At 44.5% G+C, this 10,547-nt stretch overlaps 1 pseudogene; it reads right to left on the bottom strand.

Annotated features, from left to right (window-relative positions):
- Positions 1-680: 680 nt before the first annotated feature.
- LOC116537468 lies at positions 681-7,196 on the bottom strand (annotated as a pseudogene).
- Between the last annotated feature and the right edge of the window lie 3,351 nt (positions 7,197-10,547).

Consider the following 10,547-nt stretch of genomic DNA (forward strand, 5'->3'; position numbering starts at 1 on the left):
GGTCTTGAACTCCTGGGCTCTAATGATCTGCCTGCCTTGGCCTCTCAAAGTGTTGGGATTACAGGCATTAGCCACTGCACTTGGCCATCTTTTCTTATTCTTTTTGCTGGTTGGATAGCCTTTATTGAAGAGCATGTTCCGATCCCTTGTCCATTTTTTCAACTATTTTTTTACACTTAAATGTATTTATTTGAAAGGAAAACTTTATGTCATTACTATAAATGGAAAATCAGTATCACATGCCAAAAATAGTGACTATTAAAATAAGTGAAATTCCAGTATGCTCATTCTTTGTGGTAGGAGAGTTTTGATTTTCTTTTTCACTTTGCCAACAAGGAAAAGGAAGCTCTTAACATTACCAGATATGTTCAAACTCATGTAAGAAGTCAGCAGCTGAACTAGATCTGGCTCAGAATTCCCTCCCTCTTCCAGTGACTTATGAAAATGTTGGAGAGGAGGTGGAGATTAAAAGCCAAACAGAACTCTCTTGAGCTCCCCCTTAGGGTTAGCATTAATACTGGGGGCCATTTGTTAAGCGTGTGCTCTGTACCAGACACTGTACTAGTCACAATACCTAGGCTATCTCACTTATTCTGCACACTGCCCTTAGAGGTTGGGTCCAGCAACTTTGGTGTGTGGCTTCTACGTTTGAAGGCAAGAGCTCCAGCCATGGCATATATATTCCAGGCAGGAAGAAGAAAGAGGAAGGGAGCAGAGGGTCATATCTCCTACCTGAATCATCTTCCTCTGTGGGGTTTTTACTGACATTAGCTGCGCATTTCTGCTTGCATATTTTTGATCTTTCTTATGTAACAGGGAGGCTGGGAAATGTAGTTCTTTTAGCTGGGTACTTGGCTGCCTCCAACAATACAGACTTTTTTTTTCCCCAGTCTCCAAAGGCTTTATTAGCAAATATGCTCTACAAAAGAATGATCAATCCTGTTGCTTCTAAGTCAGTGGAATGAAGAGTTGTGTCCAGGGACACACCAAACCGTGCTGAAAGAGACTGCTGCTGTGTCTACCTCTTATCCATGGACCCCGTCATGAGAACAAGACTTGTAGTCAAAAAGTTCTTCAGGCTTTAACCATAGACTGATTTCTTTCTCAGCACTTTTTACTGAGTCACTGCCATAAATTATGTTCCTGCCAACCTGAATGCAGAAGTCCCCACAAATGGTACCTGGCTTAGAAGCCGCTGGATTGGTCTCCCCCCGGCATCACTGGGTGGGTCTTCACCACATTCAGGCCCTCCCAGACCATGGTCATGGCCGACCCTGAGTTCATGTACTTCACCAGCCTGGGAAAGAATGGGCGGTCTTTCAGGTCAATGTAGTGCTGCTTCAGCTATTCCTCAGAGGCCAGGAGGAACTTCATGGCCACGAGGTGAACCCCTTCTGCTGGAAGCGCTTGATGAGCTCGCCCACCAGGCTACGCTGCATGCCATCCACTTGATAGCGATGAACGTGCACTTGAGGTTGGCCCTGGTCCGGGAAGCTGGCGAGGCCGGGCTGCTGGGCTGCGCTGCGGGAACAGAGGGCTGGAGCAACCACCACAGCTGGGAGCCGGTGGCGGAGGAGAATATAGGCTTTTTTGGTGGGGGGAGGGAGGCAGGGGGTTAGAAAGATGGGAAAATGATATTGGATGGGTGACTGGAAGTTTCTGCCACAGAAGCCAACAGGGGTTTTAAAGGGGCAGCCTAGCAAACCCTGTTGGCCGGAGCCATCACCCCTGAACTCTCCCAGTCCCCCAACAGGCAGTCTGTAGAAGCAGAAGATAGAGAGGGAAAGGAAGGGACAGCAAGACTGGCTGGGAATTCCTGGTGAGGTGTTGCCCTCTTCCCTCTCTGTACTTGTCTTTACCACCATCTGCCTCATTTCCTTTCCTGCCCCCTCCCACTACTTTTCTTTGCATTGGGGGCTGGGGCACCCCAATGCAAAGAAAAGTAGTAGGGGGGGCAGAAAGGGGGACTTCTAGGGCAGGAAAAAGGAGGACTGCTTCCTTGTTGTCCAGGGATTCTAGGAAGCTGGGGACCTGTGGTTTTCCTGGGGCTGCCAGTGTAGAAAAGTACCAGGAGGGTCACTGGGAGATCCTAAATCCTGATAGATGTCACCCTGCCACACCTCGCATCCTCCCAAGTTTGAGAATGTATGTGAATTGCAGAGACCAGTGACTGTATCACACTAGGAGGTTTCTGGAGTGGCCTGGACCAATAGATGAGAAGGAACAGTGATGAGGTGTGCCTGACAAAAGATGGGGACCCCTGAGTACCTCTCAGCCTTTGCTGCCTGGAGGTCATCACAGATCTTATAAATAGGAGCTCAGAGGTTAGATGGGGAGAAGCTCAGAGACTTTTTTTGTTTTTTGAAATGGAGTCTGGCTCTTGTTGCCCAGGCTGGAGTGCAATGGCATGATCTCAGCTCAATGCAACCTCTGCCTCCCGGGTTCAAGCGATTCTCCTGCCTCAGCCTCCCAAGCAGCTGGGATTACAGGCACCCACCACCACGCTTGTATGATTTTTGTATTTTTAGTAGAGACGGGGTTTCGCTATGTTGGCCAAGCTGGTCTCGATCTCTTGACCTTGTGATCTGCCTGACTTGGCCTCCCGAAGTGCTGCGATTACAGGCGTGAATCACTGTTTCTGGCTGGAGTTGTGCATAAGGTCACTGGGCAAATAAAGTCATTCCTGCTAGAGAAGGCTTGAATACAGAGAAAGCTGGCTGGGTGGAAGGGAGCTAAGGATGCCCCCCTGCAAGGGATTGTCAGTAACAATGGAGGATCAAGGTGATGTAAAAATGGCTCAGGACCACCATGCAGCATGTGAAGCAGCAAGACAGAGCACTTCCCAGCACCAGGCTGAAGGTCACTCACATCAGGAGCCTCTGTCTTCCCTACACTCCAGCCAAACCCTCAACAGGAATGAAGCCTTGAAGAGAGGGCCATGGTGCAGAGCATCTTGGAACCAGACCATGCCTCCCACTTGCACCCCAGTGGCTGAATGGGAGCTGAGTGAATGAGCAGACTCAGGGTCTCCCACTCTTAAGCCTCTTCAGTTACAGATCTGGCCTGTGCCAGGGCTGAGTAGGGAGAAAGGGAGGAAGAAGTAGGGCTTACATAGAATTCCGATCACAGGGCTGGGCACCGTGGCTCACGCCTATAATCCCAGCACTTTGGAGGCCAAGGTGGGTGGATCAACTGTGGTCCAGAGTTTGAGACCATGCTGGCCAACATGGTGAAACCCCATCTCAACTAAAAATACAAAACTTATCTGGGCGTGGTGGCACACCTGTAGTCCCAGCTACTTGGGAGGCTGAGGCATAAGAATTGCCGCAATCTGGGAGGCAGAAGCTGCAGTAAGCCAACATTGCACTGCACTACAGCCTGGGGACAGAGCGAGACTCTGTCTCAAAGAAACAAACAAACAAAAAAATTAGGTGGGCGTGGTGGTGAACGCCCATAATCCCAGTTACTCTGGAGGCTGAGGCACAAGAATCGCTTCAGCCTGAGAGGCAGAGTTGAGATCTTGCCATTGTATCCCAGACTGGGCGGCAGGGCAAGACTCTGCCTGGAAAAAAAAAAAAAAAAAAAAAAAAAAGAATTGAGGTCACAGATTTGGACTGCAGAAACTGAGCTTTAAATTATCAAAGTGACAGGAAGATTACGAAATCTGCCCAAAATGTTGGTAAGGGATGAACCAGAATTATTTGACAGGGCATATTTAAATGCACTCGTAGAAGAAACATAATGGATCAATACTGAACTAAGATGAATCAATACACTGGTCATAACAAAAATAACTGACTTTTTTTTGAGCACTCACAAATTGCTATGTGACACTGAGTAAACCTTGTATAGGCCATCCCTTTTCATTCTCAGAATAATCCGTTTTACAAATGAGAACAAACAGGCTTATAGGGATTAAAAGTCTACACTTTTAGCCACAACACTCTCCTGCTTCATAAAATAGCACATACCATGTCCTTGGTGCTGTGGTAAGCACTCAGGACACATTATCTAGACCCATCCTCTCAGCCATCCTGTTGAGAGGCATTATTCTCCTTACTTATCAGATACCTACAAGAGATACAGTAACTTGCTGTGATACTATATACAGCCAATCAGGGAAGCTGGGAGATTCATCCAGGCCACTGTCTTTGGAGATGAATTCTACCTAGATCCTACCTACTCTCCGGGTCCTGACACGTGGGGAAGATAAGACGACTATGCTGCAAGGGAAAACATGGTGGGAGTCAGAGTTCCCACAGAGAAGGCACCATGAGAATCTCCAGGAAGACTGTTACTGAAGGCAGAAAGTAAGTCTTAAATTTCTTTGAAACTCACAAACTGTTTTGTAAAATTCTGCACACAGAGAATGTAAAATGGTGTAGCTGCTATGGAAAAAAGTATTGCAGCTCCTCAGAAAATTAAATATAGGGCTGCACATGGTGGCTCACACCTATAATTCCAGTGCTTTGGGAGGCCGAGTGTGGAGGATTGCTTGAGCCCAGGAATTTGAGACCAGCCTGGGCAACATAGCAAGACTCTATCTTTACAAAAAAATTAAAAATGAAAATGGAATTATCAATGATCCTGCAATTCCACTTCTGGGCACATAGTCAAAAGAATGGAAAGTAGAGTCTCAAAGAGATATCTGTTTACCCATGTTCATAGCAGCTTTATTCACAATAGCTAAAATGAGGAAGCAGCCTAAGTGTCCATGAATGAATGAGCGGATGAACAAGATGTGGTATGTATACACAACGGAATATTATTCAGTCGTAAAAAGGGATGAAATTCTGACACATGCTACAACATGAATGAATCATGAGGACATTTATGCTCCGTGAAATGAGCCAGTCACAAAAAGACAAATGCTGTGTATTGCACTCCTATGTGGTGCCTACGGTAGTGAAATTCATAGAGGCAGAAAGTACAATGGTGGTGGCCAGAGGTTTGGGGAGAAGGGAATAGGGAGTTGTTACTGGATGGGTACAGATTTTCTAAGGTGAAAAGCGTTCTGCAGGTTGGTTAATAACAGTGCAAATGTCCTTAACACTACTGAATTGTGTTCTTAAAATGGTTAAGATGGTAAATTTTATATTCTGTATATCTTAGCATAATTAAAAATAAATGAAAATTTCTGTACATAACAGGTATTTATGACCAACTGGATACTGGCCTCTATTTTTATTTTTTAAATGTTCTGTTATTTGGAAGATCACTTGCTCACTGCGGGCTGACAGACAAAAAAAATAATTGCTTTTGGCATAAAAGTCATATTTCAGTTTGTCTTCCCTGATGCTGACTCATTTCATTTGTGCTAAAAGCTGCATTATGTAAATGAAATTTGTAGAATGGACAGTGGGGAGGGGAAGGAAGAAGGAATAATTTGTCTGTGAACTCTTCTTTCTCCCCCGAACCACTCTAATCTAATTTCTGGCTTGGAGTAATGCATATGCTTCCAGGAATGACTGATTAGATCTCTCTTGGTTTTGGGGCAAATGTAAGCATTAGGACATACCAGGATATACAAGGACATACAATTTAGAACTATTATTCCAGAATGAATTTATGATTACAGGGAGTTATAACTACTATGTTTGTCCTGCATTTTTTGAGGCATTGCTTACATATGTCAGGGTGAATGCATTATATTTCTAAATAGTCATTGACTGTGTGTCCTTAAAAGGACACTTTCAAGTCAACTACTTATTCTTTCTCTTCTTAACGGGGGTTCCAGAAGTCGTGAGGTTGAGGGCTTGAAAAATATGTTAGGAAAAGAGAAAGGGGAAATTAGATGTATGTTTCCTAGTCCCAATTGACCTTGTTCCATTTAATTCCACAGATGTACTCATTCATTTAACAAGTATTTCTTGATTTATTTCTGTGTACCAGGCCCCAAGGCTACCACGCAACAGCGATCAAGACAGCCATGCTGCCTGCCCGGTGGAGTTCATGGTCAGTAGGTAAACACAGACCTGATGACAAACAATTGTGTGAAGTGTTGTGAATCAGGTTGGAGGCTCTGCCCTGACTGGGGGGCTGGGACAGACCATGAAGTTTCCCCTGAGGAAACAGTACTTCAATTGAGACCCAATAATGAGATTACAAGACAGCTTGCTTACAGGTTTCTGGAATCCTTGAATTTTAATGTTGGGTGAACATTTTGCCACACCTTTTTGCTTGTATGACACTTTGAAAAGGAGCCCAGAGTAATGTGAATTTCTATGTTACAGGTCAGCCAATTAATAAACACCTCTTGCCGGGTGTGGTGGCACGTGCCTGTAGTCCCAGCTATTCGGGAGGCTGAGGCTGGAGGATCTCTTGAGTCCAGGAGTTCTGGGCTGTAGTGCGCTATGCCAATCGGGTGTCCGCACTAAGTTCGGCATCAATATGGTGAACTCCCAGGAGCGGGGGACCACCAGGTTGCCTAAGGAGGAGTGACCGGCCCAGGTCAGAAACTGAGCAGGTCAAAACTCCCGTGCTGATCAGTAGTGGGATAGTGCCTGTGAATAGCCACTGCACTCCAGCCTGGGCAACATAGTGAGACCCTGTCTCTATTAAAAAAAAAAGAAGAAAAAAAGGAAAATAAATAAACACCTGTTGAGCAGAGCACCTTCAATGTGTGAGCGCTCTGGAAGATGTATGAGGTGTCTAGGCCAACTGAGAATCTATTTTGATATTTGAGATATGCAGGACTGATTGAATGGAAGAGATGGACAAAAGAAAAAAAAAGAACTTGGTGTCCATAGGTCCTGACTAGGAGGATATATAATATCCTGATAATAATAATACTTTCTGGGTGTAAGAAACTTATTCCAAACCATTTTCTCATATGTTAACCGTTTTTTTCCTATTTCAATGAGTGTATAGGGGAGGCAGGACAACAATTTTCTCCATTTTATAAGAAAGGAAACAAATATTTTGGGGATTAGTTAAGTGATTTGCCCAATGTCCCCTAACTTCCCAAACTAGGATTAGAACGCAGGCCTTTTCACACCAAGTCCAAGGTCCCCTCTACTCTGCCACCTTGCCTTTCCATGCTTGTAAGGAACGAAGTAGACAGCTGTTGTCCTTGCCTGCTCAGCATTTCCTTTTTCTGACTTTGGATCAGGGAAACCCAACTGTCCTTTTCCCACCTTCAGGCCATGTAGTCCAGGTGTGCTCTGGGGTGAGCACACGGCCAAGAGGACTGTCATGTGTTAGTGTGAATTAGAAAACGTTCCCCCTCTCCTGTCACACACAGTCCTGCACCAGGACTAAGGCTTGGTGAATGTGGCCCTCACTGTATTTCAGCCCCTGCTTGTCCTTTTTGCAATGAACAAGCTGCACAAATACTTGTGGTGGCTTTAGTAATGACTGGGATGTAGCCAGTCAGGTTCCGAGATGTGGATCTGACCCAAGCCAGGTCAGTGAGTCAGTCTGTTCCTTTGCTAGAATGACCAGGAAAGACAGGCTCTCTTCCCATTAGAATTGTTACACTGGTGGCCATGCTGCCTTCAAGAGGTTAGAGACCGCCAAGGAATTCAGTTTACAGAAAGGTAAGAAAATATGACAGATGGGGCCGGGCGTGGTGGCTCACACATGTAATCCCAGCACTTTGGGAGGCTGAGGCAGATGGATCACGAGGTCAAGAGATCGAGCCCATCCTGGCCAACATAGTGAAACCCCATCTCTACTAAAATACAAAAATTAGCTGGGCGTAGTGATGTGCAGCTGTAGTCCCAGCTACTTGGGAGACTGAGGCAGGGGAATTGCTTGAAGCTGGGAGGCGGAGGTTTCAGTGAGCCAAGATGGCACCACTGCACTCTAGTCTGGTGACTGGCAAAAGAGCAAGACTCTATCTCAAAAAGAAATTAAAAAAAAAGAAAATATGACATATGGAAAAAAGAATTGTGGTAACATTGAGCACCATGCTTGGAGCCAGTGCTGCTGCCCCTGAACTCAAGTTCCTAGAGGAGGAGACTTTGCTTAGTATTTTTCAAAGCCTAGAATAGTGCCTGGCACAAAGGAAGTAATCCATAAATATTTGTTGAACAATTGAGTTGATAAATTCCTTTTTTTTTTGTATCTGTAACTGGTTTGTTAGAAGTCTCAATTCACTGAGGAGTATAAATAAAAAGTAACTGTATTTTTCCCAGTAACTGTTCTCTCATGTTCTCCTTTCTTACTGGTTAGCAGTTTCCTTACAGCATGACTGGGTTGCATTGGCTCATGCCTGTAATCCCAACACTTTGGGAGGCCAAGGTGGAGAGATTTCTTGAACCCAAGAGTTCTAGACTAGCCTGGGCAATGTGGCAAAATCCCATCTCTATCAAAACAGAAAAAAGAAAACCCAGAATCTCGAGCAGATCCCACAATTTCCCAGGTAGAAAAAATATTCTAGTGTTCGTATTCAAGATTGGTTATCTGGGCACAGTGGCTCATTACTATAATCTCAGCACTTTGGGAGGCTGAGGCGGGTGGGTAACTTGAGGTCAGGAGTTCACGACCAGCCTGGCCAACATGGCAAAACCCTGTCTCTACTAAAAATACACAAGTTAGCTGGGTGTGGTGGGCACCTGTAATCCCAGCTACTCAGAAGGCTGAGGCAGAGAATTGCTTGAATCTGGGAGGAGGAGGCTGCAGTGAAACGAGATTGCAGCACTGCACTCCAGCCCAGGAAACAGAGCAAGACTCAATCTCAAAAAAAAAAAAAAAAAGATTGGTTACAAGCACTGTGTACCCCCAACACTAGCAGCTTTCTCTCTCTCAGTCCTATTTATTCTCTATTTATTCTTCTATCAAGTCAGGGTGGGGAGGTTATTGATGTGGCACCTTGGAGGCTTGCTTTTTTCAGAAACCCTTTCTTTCCAGAAGGTAGCTGGCCCCAAACTACTAGCAGTCTCTTTGATCTGAGTAGTTGACTCCTTTATATTTTATATTTTCAGATTTGGGCCTTTGGTATAAATTCAGAACAATAGTAGAAATCGCATTCGCCAACTTGTTTATTAGGTTTGAGTTGGATCAAAAGCAATTCATATAGATAGGATAAATTTGAAAGAAATAGAATGGCTTTTTGGCTATGGAGGGTGAATAACATATTCAAGATTGATTGAGGGACACATGGAGACCCCAAAAAAGAAGGAAAGCTGGGAGTAGGAAAAAAGTTGCAAAAGACTAAATCAGACTTAAGGATACTAAGTAGAAGCTTAGAATTTCTTTCTTTCTTTCTTTTTTTTTTTTTTTGAGATGGGGTTTCACCATTATGACCAGGCTAATCTTGAACTCCTGACTTCAGGTGATCCACCCACCTTGGCCTCCCAACGTGCTAGGATTACAGGCATGAGCCACCGCGCCTGGCCAAAAGCTTAGAATTTCTATCTTAATCTATCTAATGATGCTTTTAAAAAAATGAATCTGACTGTGGTGTGAATGATAAAGGTGAAGAAAACCTGGAGATGGCTAGGCTACTGAGAATCTATTCTGATATTTCAGATGCTATGCTGATTAAAGGGAAGAGACTGATAAACAAGAAAGAAAGAATTTGGTGTCCATAAAATGTTTTGAGGTCCTAAATCACAAAGAGCTTTAATACTTTTTAGAAAAGCCAAGGCATTAAGACATCTTGATGTAATATAAAGATATTATTACTGATACAGTGGCAGAGTCATATTCACTGAAGTGTAAATTTCGCCACATAGCTACAAGTTACAGGGCTGCATATAGAGTGGCCCATAATAATTTGTTCCTAAAAGGGCCATACATTGGTAGAGAGGTTGATGCAGGCGGATATTTCAATTTAATCTTTTCCAGTGACTAGGCTTCTTTATCAAATAAAAGAATTTGAAATCCATGCACATGTAAAAATGGAATCTGGCCGGGCGCAGTGACTCACGCCTGTAATCCCAGCACTTTGGAAGGCTGAGGCGGGTGGATCACAAGGTCAAGAGATCGAGACCATCCTGGTCAACATGGTGAAACCCCGTCTCTACTAAAAATACAAAAAATTAGCTGGGCATGGTGGCGCGTGCCTGTAATCCCAGCTACTCAGGAGGCTGAGGCAGGAGAACTGTCTGAACCCAGGAGGCGGAGGTTGCGGTGAGCCGAGATCGCACCATTGCACTCCAGCCTGGGTAACAAGAGCGAAACTCCGTCTCAAAAAAAAAAAAAAAATGGAATGTGAATTGACTTTCCGATTTGGTTTCTGCTATTACTCATTCCCATGCATTAGAAAGTAAATGTAGAAGAAAATCCAATAAATAATTTATGAGTTTTTTGCTTGGGAAGCATTATTTCCTAATCCGAATTCAATGGTATCTTTCATTTTATTTTTGTTTTTGAGGTGGAGCCTCACTCTGTCATCCAGGGTAGAGTGCAGTGGCTTGATCTCTGACCACTGCAACCTTTGCTTTCGGGGTTCAAGCAATTCTCCTGCCTCAGCCTCCCGAGTAGGGGGAATTACAGGTGCCCACCACCACGCCTGGCTAATTTTTGTATATTTGGTAAATACAGGGTTTCACCATGCTGACCAGGCTGGTCTTGAACTCCTGACCTCAGGCGATCCACCC

The sequence above is a fragment of the Sapajus apella genome, unplaced genomic scaffold (assembly GCF_009761245.1).
Source record: "Sapajus apella isolate SASKATOON/1434 unplaced genomic scaffold, GSC_monkey_1.0 scaffold110, whole genome shotgun sequence".
Classification (NCBI taxonomy): Eukaryota; Metazoa; Chordata; class Mammalia; order Primates; family Cebidae; genus Sapajus; species Sapajus apella.